Consider the following 11,626-nt stretch of genomic DNA (forward strand, 5'->3'; position numbering starts at 1 on the left):
AAAATAAATAATACTTGAGGGCTAATAATGTTGGATAAAGGTAGCCATTGGCCAGATCACAAAGGTCATGCAATATAGCTGCAGTGCTCACTAATATTTAGGTATCTTGTTCGATAATCCTGTGAGGCTGGATTATCTCTGATTCTCATGTTTTTTACCTGTGAAATCAACAAGTTATTCATTGTTTTAAGTCTAGGATAAGAATGTGAAAGTGAGGCTGGGGTGCTAGTTGTATTGCATTCTTTCTTCTAGGTGATTGTTAAGTGAATATTTTCATTTTGCATGCACTCATGACTTATGCATCTTAAGGCATTTGTGGTAAACTTTAATCAAAGGTTTAGAAATGTGGTGTGCCTGGGTGACTTAGTGGGTTAAGCCTCAGCCTTCAGCTCAGGTCATGCATGATCTCAGGGTCCTGGGATCGAGCCCCATATTGGGCTCTCTGCTCAGTGGGGAGCCTGCTCCCCCGACCCCCGCCTTCCTCTTCTACCTTCTTGTGATCTCTCTCTCTATGTAAAATAGATAAATAAAATCTTTAAAAAATTTTTTTAGAAATGCGTATCTATTTAACAGTGCTCTTGTAAAAAATAATCAATATGTATCTATGTAAAGTATCAAGCAAAGTACCTGGTACAGATTAGTACATACCTCTTGTCCTTTTTTTTTTCCCTCTAGCCTAGTGGCCCTAGAGATTTCATAGTTCTTCTTACAGTTTACCTTTGTTTGTAGAAGATCTATTTATAAAATAAGTAAAATATATTTCAGAACAAAATAATCAAAAACAAAAATTGAGAAGGTGCTCATTGATAAAGGAAAAAACCCAAATTTTACCACAAGCTGTCAAATTACCCCTACCCTTACTAAAACATTTCAGTCTTCCTCTCCCTTTCCTCTAAGACAACTTTTTTTTTTTTTTCCTTCTGTAATAGAACATTTCATAGCTCAGATACATTTACTTAGCCTTCTTACCTTCTTCCAGATATCTTTCCTATACATTTTTGGTCAGTTTAAAAATAATAATAGTAAGAAGAAGGCAGAAAGAGCAGTAGTGAAACAAACCAGAATCCTTCAAAGCAGTGAAGGTTGAGGAAAGACTTTATATTCGGAAGTAAATAGTGTCCCTTTCAGGTTTTTCTATTCCATTCTAGATTCAATTCCTCAATGTTTCTGAACATCTAGGTTTTTTTTCCCTTGCTATTGTAATAATTTTCTGCATTTGTTTTTATCTGGATACTTCTGTCATTTCAGTGGAATTTGGAAAAGGAAAAATAAACATGTGATTGCCATTCTGAAGGGAAAGCACCATTTCTGATACACAATTTTTAATATACAAGAAAACTTTCTCGGCAGTATTATGCTGCTTTATTTTTTAGGTTTTAGAAGCAGAGTTACATTGACTTTTGAAAACTGCAGATCTCTTTTTCTTTATCACTTGTAATCATCCATCGATGGTATGAAAGAGTTCTCCTAAAACACCATTTGGGTTGCCATTCTATAAATTTCTGAAACTTTATTTCACAAATATTAGTGCACTTATTTATACTAAAGAAACATAATAGCTTTGCGCAGTGGCAGTATCGTAGCCAATGAGGTTTATCCGAGGCGCGATTATTGCTAATTGAAAACTAAAGAAACATAATCATAAATTATGTAATAGCAATCATAGGATGCATTTGACGTGCCTTAATTTTCTTCTCTTAGAACCTTTCCTCCCTTGCAGGTACCCTCACTTGGGGAAATCAACCAATCCCTAGACTCCCCTTCTTATGTTACTTTCCTTGAAGAAATTCTGAGCCTATGAGCAAGAAAAAGTGTACATACACTTCCCCTAACATGACACCATTTCAGAATTGTCTCTGTGGTGTTTTTCATGCTCTGGACCTCCATGTTACTGTAATGTAAGAGAATACTTTCCTTGAGGAAAGGAATTTTTACAATTTGAAGGAGGCATTAAGTGTCAGCAATAAATCTTAATGACATAGGCTAGGACCTTTTTACGAGACAACTTTTAAGAAATATCTTCTGAGCTTGTTTCATCTCTTCTGCTTGGTAATCCTAACCTAAGCTGCATCTGAGCCCCAATGTTATTAAACTTCTCAGTCTATGAGCTTTATTTTATCCCATAAAAATTAGAATTCACCCGTTGAAGTCACTAGTTATTCTCACCAGAGCTGTCTGCTTAAAAATTATTGGTGACATTATGTTCATCATCTCACTTCACATTTGTCTTGTCATGTTTTGTAAAAAAAAAAAAGAAAGAAAGAAAAAAATGTTGCTTGCCTAAGAAGAAAAAGGACTTTAAAATGATCAATAGAGAGAGAGTCCTAATAGAACTGACTAAAACCATTTTTGAGAACTAATAAGTTCCATGTTTTGTCAGGCTAGCATCCTGTAGTAGGCAAACTCCACCCTAAGGTTATTGTCCAAAATGCTTAATATGAGTTCTCTAGGCTTTATCCTGCCTTTGTGTCCCCAAGAGTAGATTTGGGAAACAAAATCCCTTTAGAGATGTAGAAGCCATCTTGTTACCATGTAAGAAAATCACAGAGAAGCTGATCAGTTGCCTTGAAATAATTTAATTACCCAATTAACCAATCATTGGCTGTCTACCCGTGTGCTTCTAATCGTGTGGAGATGTTTTGGTTCTGTGGACATAGTATAGACTTCTTTTTGGCCCCAGTTTTCTCATCTGTAAACATGGGATAATAAACATATCTCAGTTACTGTGAGGATGAGTAAAATAAAACAGAAAAAAACACTTAGAAAAATGCTCATTGCATACAAAGTGCTCAATAAATGCCAACTGTTCTTATCTTTCCTTTGTCATAGTCAAGCTGCTTTCATCAGGTGTTCTGTCATTTGCAGCCAGAGGTGCACTCGCCATTCTAAGCACTGTGTCCTTCTCACGTAGAGCATGCTGGATTACTTGCTGGCAGCTGTGAGTGGTTAACAGTTCCATGACATACATTGTAATGATAGGTTAGGGTTAGATCGTTTTTCCTTCAACAGCATTAAGTGTGATTTCTCATCTAGTCTAATTATTTCATGTAACACATTGTTCCTTTTACTTCTGTTGTTCAAAAGCATTGATAACTGGACATCATTCTTCTCCAAAACAAAGTGGAGCAAAATAGAGCCAAGAAGAGACCTGAAGTCTCCAAGTCATTCTTTCTTAATACCATATTGAAATTTCCCATGTCGTTGCCACCATTTAATCCCCACTCAAGAACATATGTTCATCTGATTTTTTTGGAGGGGTTGGGGCCATCATCATCAAAGATAAATCCTCATTTATCTTTAATTGATAAAAACATTTTTGGAATAAGACAATATCTAAGTACAAGGAGATTCAGGAGGCTGTCTGTATCACATGCAGCTTTCCTTGTGAAACTCAGCATCTGTCAGTGAACCATTGTTACTCTCTTCCTTAGATTGTCTAGGTTTGTCTGACCTTTGCATGGGAAAAGAAATGGTTGGTGGAGGCTTGGCTGCTACTCTAGTGTCAGTGAACACCCATTTTCCTTTCTAAACTTCTTTTAAAAAGTCAAACACCTTATTTTCCACCCCCATGGGGCTTCCTTTACCCACCTTCGTAGCTCTCTACTCAGTATGATTTTTACCTAATTTATGAAGGGAATAAGAACATTGTTTTTTAAAATCACCTACTGGAGTTATGAAAAATATCTAGAATTCAAGGAGCAGTCAAATATTTCAAGGGCATTACAGTGTATGCCTCCTTCAGGCAGTAAATGGCACCACTTTAAGTATGGAAATAGGAATACTGTGCTGGAAATGGGTCAAAATTTGTACCATATCTTGACTTCTCATTTCTGCTTTTCAACTAACTTATAAAAATGAGTAACTAATAGAAACAGCATCTAGATTTTTCCCATTTTTCTAAAGTCAAGCTATACTTGGTATCACTGTAAATCTCTTCTTACCTCAAATAAAAGTTTAGTATCTTACAAGCAAATGGGTGTGGTGAGGAAAGCTAAAAGAAAATTGAACAATCACATCAAATTATTATATTTCTTATACCCCTCAGCCTCTCAAAGAAAGCTTGACTGGATTGAGTGGTTTATATATGTTCCTGCCAAAAATGCTAAATGCCAGGAACCCACAAAATTTCTTTACAGCAAGAAAATTTCTTTTCGTACTCAGTTTGATGAATGGTATAATGCTCCCTTTCCATCACAGCAAGTGGCAGAAAACAGCAGGATAGTAAATCAAATTTTAATAAAAATGATTTTAACAAGAATAAGTTATGTCCCATTAATTTGATCTTGTTAAAGTAGAAGTCATTAATTAATGGATGAAATGTTATTAATGGGGACCAAATATGGAGAATCCAAAAAAAAAAAAAAAGACACACACACCTGGAAATTATTCTAGAGAGTCAGAGAGGCATGAATGTTCAGTCATCAATATCCATCTTAGACTTAATTTTATTTTTATCCCACTGTATCTTTTCAACCATCCTTTTGAATAAAATTCTGTGTGTAGCACAGTGCATTGAATGTGGGATATTGGTAACACATATTATTTTTCCCCCAATTTTTTGTCTTCTTCCATCTCTCAGGGTCTTTCTTAATATATGGTTTATGCCTACTATGAACTGAATGTTTGTCTACCCCAAATACAAACTGAATCCCTTATCACGAATGTGATGGTATTTGGAGGGGCAGTGTGAAAAAGATAATGAGATTTAGATGAGGTCATGAGGGTGGAGCCATGATGATGAATTAGTACCCTTAAAAAAGGAAAAAGCTACAGAAGATCTCACTGCATACCTGAACCAGGGAAGGGTTTAGTGAGGACATAACCAGGAGGAGGGTCTTCACCAGCAACCCTACCATGCTGACCCCTTGACCTCAGATTTCCAACAGTAAGAAATACATGTGTATTGTTTAAACCCCTAGTCTGTGGTATTTGATTATGGCAGTACACACTAAGATGGTGCTTAATGTGACTTTTCTGATTTTCAAACTCAGTGTTGCCCAGGCCTCAAACACTTGGTAGGACTTACAGCATCTTATATGGTTAGCCTTTCATAAATATATTTTCCTCATCCTTCTGAAGGCCATCTGAAATCTATTCTTTTTTGTTAAAAGATAATATTTCTGGGGGTTTAAAACAATGCAAATAAACCTGGAGTGAAATCCTTTTTTTTTTTTTTTTAAAGATTTTATTTATTTATTTATTTCCCAAGCAGGCAGAGAGAGAAAGGAGGAAGCAGGCTCCCTGCTGAGCAGAGAGCCCGATGCGGGGCTCGATCCCAGGACCCTGGGATCATGACCTGAGCCGAAGGCAGAGGCTTTAACCCACTGAGCCACCCAGGCGCCCCTGGAGTGAAATCCTTTTATGTCCCAATAACTATTGATACTCTTGAATACATTAACTTATCAGATTTTTTAGTTGTCATCTGAAAATTTAGAAGTTTTTCCTGGGGCTCCTGGGTGGCTCAGTCAATTAAGTGTCTGGCTCTTGATTTCCCCTCAGGTTGTAATCTCAGGGTCCTGAGATCAAGCCCTGCATCGGCCTCTGCACTGAGTGTGGAACTTGTTTGAATTCCTTTCCCTCTTCCTCCACTCCCCCAACCACCCAAGCTTGTGAGCTCTCTCTCTCTCAATCTCTAAATAAATAAATAAATAAATAAATAAATAAAATTTTTTAAAAAAGTTTTTCCTGATGGAATATGAGAGAGCGGAAAAATACTTTGTATTAAGTGGTGGCATGGCCACATAAGTATTACTAAGAAGAAAAGCATTTTGGGATTTTCAGCATACTCTGGAAATAAAACAGTGTCTCATTCTGTTATGGATAATGATAGACTTCTCCCTTCTGCTTTTGCAGTGATCAAAAATTTGGGGAGTATGTGAAAGGAGTGAAGAGATTTTAAAACATGTCTTGATGTTTTATTTTTACTCTTTTTTCTCTTGGCACCAGATGAAAGTTTGTACCAGATATGGTCTCTATTTGACAAAAATAGGTTCTTTAAAGATGTGGCATCGAGTAGATAAAAACCAATAGCCACATGTGGCAACTTAAATTAATTAAACTTAAATAAAATTAAAAATTTTGTTCTCTGAAAAACATAATAGTTCTCTGGTTCCACAAGCCCACATTTCAAGGGCTCAGTATAGGCAGGATGGTCTAGAGCATTGCTGTTATCATAGAAAGTTTTATCAGAGAGCTGTGCTAGAGAGTGTTTTCAAGGTACAGCTGCGGCCAATATAATATAATATAATATAATTTTATTAATTTAAACAAATTAATCAGTTATGTAATGCTTTTTTTTTTAAAGATTTTATTTATTTATTTGACAGAGAGAGATCACAAGTAGGCATAGAGGCAGGCAGAGAGAGAGAGAGAGGAGGAATCAGGCTCCCTGCTGAGCCCGATGCGGGGCTCGATCCCAGGACTCTGAGATCATGACCCGAGCCGAAGGCAGCAGCCCAACCCACTGAGCCACCCAGGCACCCCTGTAATGCTTTTTTTTAAATTAAATTTATTTATTTTCAGCATAACAGTATTCATTATTTTTGCACCACACCCAGTGTTCCATGCAATCCGTGCCCTCTATAATACCCACCACCTGGTACCCCAACCTCCCACCCGCCCCCGCCACTTCAAACCTTTATGTATACAAATTCAATGATACCTATATCTTCTGTGATTGGAATATAATAATTTAGCAGTATAAAATCTATAACTATCTTCCTTAAAGGTGAAATGTTTTAGAAAAGGAACAGTGTAAAGTGGCTTGCTATTCTAACTGTAAACATTTACCAGTTAACAATTTTGAGTTACTAACAGGTAGAATAAGCTAAGAAAAACAAATCAAGCTTAAAGAATTAGGAAGAGAAAAACAAATCCTTATTCACTTATGTATGGAAAATAAACGGTTTTTAATTAAACATTATTTTTAGTAAGGAAGTTTGCGAAGAATATTACATCAATTTATTTTTTAAATTTATTTATTAAAAATATTGTGTTTTTTCTATATAAAAGGAAAAAACAGATATTGAAATAATCTGGTGTAATTTCCAGTAGCATCAAAATAAAAATACCTAGGAAAAAATCTAGATAAAGATACATGAGAAATGTGTGGAATAAAATATTAAACTCTTGAGGATCATTCAAGAAGATCTAAATGAATGAAATAATATACCATGTTTCTGGGCTGGAACACCCAAATGTATAAAGAAGACAGTTCTCCCCACATTAATCTCTAGATACAAAGCAATTTCCAATACATATTCCAACCTAAGCATATAGCAATACATATAGCAACCTAAGCAGACAAATCATCTGGGATTTTGAGTGTTATTGGAGATTGAGTTGGAGGAAGTAAACAGTTGAGGTGGGGTGGGGCAGGGGAGTCTTGCACTGGCAGTTAAGTGTACTAACCAGAGGAGAGACATACCTTACTCAACCACGAATGAATAATAATCATAATACTCCGAAGATAATTTTGGTTGTCACAAGTGGAAGAAACTGACTAAATGTTTAGCTGAAACTTGCTGCTGGAATATCGTTGCTTCTTGCCACAGATACTAAAGGGAATATGATGGCATGCATCACACCTAATGCCTGAGCAGAATACTCAAAAGGTAATCAGAATAATCAGAAGTTTGGGAATGGAGAGAGAGAGAAGTTAAGGTGCAAGTAGTTGATGGTAACAGGGAGCTTAGGAGTTGATTTGAGAAAAAATACTCTGTGCCTCCTTCAAATAGTTGCCTGAGCAGTTAGGGACAGCGTGGGTGGGATATGGCTACTACAAACTCCTCTCTTGGCCTGTGTGGCAGGGATAATCTCTACAACATGATTTGTCATTTGACTAAGCAGTATAGCATGGCGAAAATATGAATTTGTTTGAGATTAGAAAAACCTGTACTGGAATATCTGTTTTTTTGTTTACTATGTATGTGACTATAGGAAAGTACTTTAACAATATCCGAGTCTTTATTTTACCTATAAAAACTAGAAATACTAATATTCACTTATTGAGGCCTCTCCATTAAGGTTAAGAAGCACATGGAATGATGCTGGTACAAAATCTCTATTTAATAAAGAGCAGCAGCTGCCATTATTATCAGTAGTACTAATAGTAGTAGTAGTAACCATAGTGTCTGATGTTGTTTACTAATACCTTCTCTGCAAAAGTCCAACATTTCTTTGGGTTACTTTTTGATCTGATAGAGTGTGTATTTTATTCTTATCTACTCCTTATTATTTTCTTTTCATCTACATGGTTAAGAACAGGAGAAATAAAGAGGAAATTATACTTTTGTAGAAAACACCACAATTATTTAATTATACCAAAGTACATTGATAAACTCAGCAATAAAAAAACAATGAGATACCACTACACAGCTATTAGAATGGCCAAAATCCAGAACACTGATGACACCAAATCTTGGCAAGGACGTGGAACAACTGGAAGTCTCATTAGTTGGTTGTGGGAGTGCAAAATAATATAGCTTTTTTGAAAGAAATTGACTGTTTCTTAACAGACTCTTTCCATACAACCAGCAGTCATACATACAGCAGCTTTGTTCATAATTACCAAAGGTGGGAAACAACCAAGATATTCTTTAGTGGATAAATGTATAAGTAATACGGAATATTATTCAGCAGTAAAAATAAATGAGCTATCAAGCCATGAAAAGACATGGAGGAAAGTTAAATGCATAATACTAGTGAAAGCCAATCTGAGAAGTCAGCATACTATATGAAGTTCTGGAAAGGGCAAAACTATGTAGACAGTCAAAGAATCAGTGGTTTCCTGGGGTTAGGGAGGAGGAAAGGAAGGGATAAATAGGCAGAACGCATGGAATTTTTAGGGCAGAGAAAATACTTTGTATGTTACTGTAACCGTGGATAAATATCATTATACATTTTTCCAAACTCATAGAATGTAGAACACCAAGTGTGAACCCTTCTGTAAACTATGGACTTCGGATGATAGTGATATGTCAAGATAGGTCTATAGATTGAAACAGATATACCCCTGGTGTAGGATGCCTGTAGCGGGCATGCTCAGTTTTGCTGTGAACCTAAAACTGCTCTAAAAAACAAAGTTTGTTAGTATGAAGAAAAAAGAAAAAAGTACTTTTTGAGCTGACTTGAATTTGAAAAAAATCTGGGGGTGCCTGGAAGTCTCACTTGGTTAAGTGTCCAAGTCTTGGTTTTGGCTCAGGTCATGATCTTGCAGCTGAGGGATTGAGCCCTGCGTCAAGCTCTGTGCCTCATGTAGAGTCTGCTTCACATTCTCTCTCCTTCTCACTCTTTCTCAAATAAAGAAATTTAAAAAATCTTAAAAAAAATCTCAGTTATGAAAGAGTATTTGCCACCTTCATTAGTTGGATAGCTTTATTGATTCTTGTGACATGATATATAGGTTAAACTGTTCTGGTGAAGAATTATACAATTAATCATAGGGAAATGAGGCAAACAAAGTTAATCTAACATTAAATTATCTGAAATGTCCCCTATTCCATAAAAGCAGGTTGAAGAACATTGACTTATACTCCATCTCCCTTTATTTTGCTTCTTTATAGAGAGTTGTGCATAATTAAAGTGTCAGTGTTTCCAGGAACATGTGGCCAAATAAGACATTCATGTCACTTTGTCTTTCTGATAACTTCATGGAGAGTTATTCAATTAATTAGACTAACACTCCAGTATAAGGGGAGACATTTCTACGTAAGTTGCCATGAGGCAGCAGTGACTAGATCAGACTACTGGAGTTGCCTTTGAGCCAAGTTTTGACAGGAGTTCTGACGTCTCTCTCTCTCTTATATTTTTTTTTTCTCGTGGAATTTATTGTTCAGAATGTGACAGTGAAACAGAATATGTTCGACTGTTTTCTAACAAAGGGAAAATTTCTGGAAGTGGGAAATATGCTATGGTACCTGTCTACTCTGCCTGATACATGCTATGCCACTTAAATGCACTGCCTCTCAATTCCAAATCTCCCCTTCTTTATTCTCCTTTCAGACTCTGAAATTGTATCCTCTAGACATTTCTATCTTTGCAGCTGTCTCAGTACTAGGGTTTGTCACTAGAAGGAGGTGGAGGGACAACATAAGAGGAAGGGGCTTCCTGCTTCTGTGTGCTGTTTCCAGGCACAGGACAGTCAGTGATTGAGTATATATAGAAGGTCTGTAGTACTCTCTTCAGGAACCTTCATGGACTAGTTCTAGTTCTGCTTTCCCTATCCTACAGGTTTTCTAATCTGGCAGGCCATTCTTGCATCTGAGCTCTGGCCTGTTCACTCTGGCAAATTTCCTCATCTCTGTAAAGCTGGTATTCTTATAGCAGCAACATACTCTCCAGAGGGGTCTGAATTTAAGATGAAAATGGGAAGACAGTTTTTAAGTCTGTTCCTTCCTTGCTTACATTTCCTCAGCTTTGGGGAAAGTAGTAGCTGATTTAAGCCCTTTCTACTTCTGTACATGAGAAGGTTTCCTTTTAACCTTCCACCCACCACCCAGTGAATAATTCTGTACATAAAGTTTCCCCCTTCAAATTCCCAATATGCTTTATGTCTTCTGAATGATACACATGTATTAAGTATGTACCTATTGCTTGACAATAGGAAGTCCAAACATGGTAATGTGATTCTGATTATATTTATTAGTGGAGGCTATGGCAAAAATCTACTTCTTCCATAATGGTGCTTGGTAAGAATGCAACTATTTAAGTTGAGCATTCATGCCATCAGTGAGGAATAATAATTCAGTATATCCAGAATTTATCCCAGTGGTTAATGGTGCATGTGTGTATGTGGGTGTATTTGTAGTATATGATCTCTCAAGATAAACCCACTAATTCTTTAATTTCTTGAAACTTATTTTTTCTGCTGTTTGTACTTGCATAATTCTACTTCTTTTAATGACTAACATGTGGAAAAGGAGATTAGTTTGCATACATTGTTTTACAATCATCTATTTAATTGTCTAATTTTTTTTTTATACCGGAATGAGAATTACATTGTACTTGACATATAAATGTCAAGCAGTAAGTATTTGGATATAAATGCATATCCTCTCTCTCTCTGCTAGGCAAGATAAATTACAGAATTCAAAATACTTTTGTTGCTGCTGCTTCTAGGTATAGCTTTCCCCCAAGGTAAAATTTGAATATTACTTAGAAGGATTTTTATGTATGGGTATAAGTGTCAGAAAGAAGAGAATTTTCCCAATAATTTCTGCTTTATTTACCACAGTGAAGGGAATCTAGCACCTGGTTCCTAAATGGTTTATCTTCAGTTAACATTACAAAAGGAGGACCTTGGGGATACTTCAAAATTTGAATATCCTGAATCTCCTCCTGGTTGTTTGTTAAAAATTACTTCATTTTTTAATTCTTAAATTCTAGTGCTTGTTTTCTCATTTTTCTCCCATTTTAAGTCACATATTACTTGAATTAACTTCCTTGTTACTGCCCTCATCCTATTGTGTACAATGACTTTAAACATTTTAGGAAGACAGTAATATGTAATGATACAAACCAAACAAACACTTCCCCATTTTTGTGTTCTGACTGCCTCTTCAGTAATATATTATCTTTATCAAGTTACTTAAATGCTCTGAGCATTTCAATAAATAATGATGATAAT

The 11,626-nt window shown here is 36.0% G+C and overlaps 1 non-coding gene across 1 annotated transcript; it reads left to right on the forward strand.

Annotated features, from left to right (window-relative positions):
- Positions 1-1,557: 1,557 nt before the first annotated feature.
- On the forward strand, positions 1,558-1,702 carry LOC132014646 (U4 spliceosomal RNA). The gene has a single exon (XR_009403331.1). It is a non-coding gene; the product is annotated as a U4 spliceosomal RNA (small nuclear RNA).
- The last annotated feature ends 9,924 nt before the right edge of the window (positions 1,703-11,626 follow it).

The sequence above is a fragment of the Mustela nigripes genome, chromosome 3, assembly GCF_022355385.1.
Source record: "Mustela nigripes isolate SB6536 chromosome 3, MUSNIG.SB6536, whole genome shotgun sequence".
Taxonomy (NCBI): domain Eukaryota; kingdom Metazoa; phylum Chordata; class Mammalia; order Carnivora; family Mustelidae; genus Mustela; species Mustela nigripes.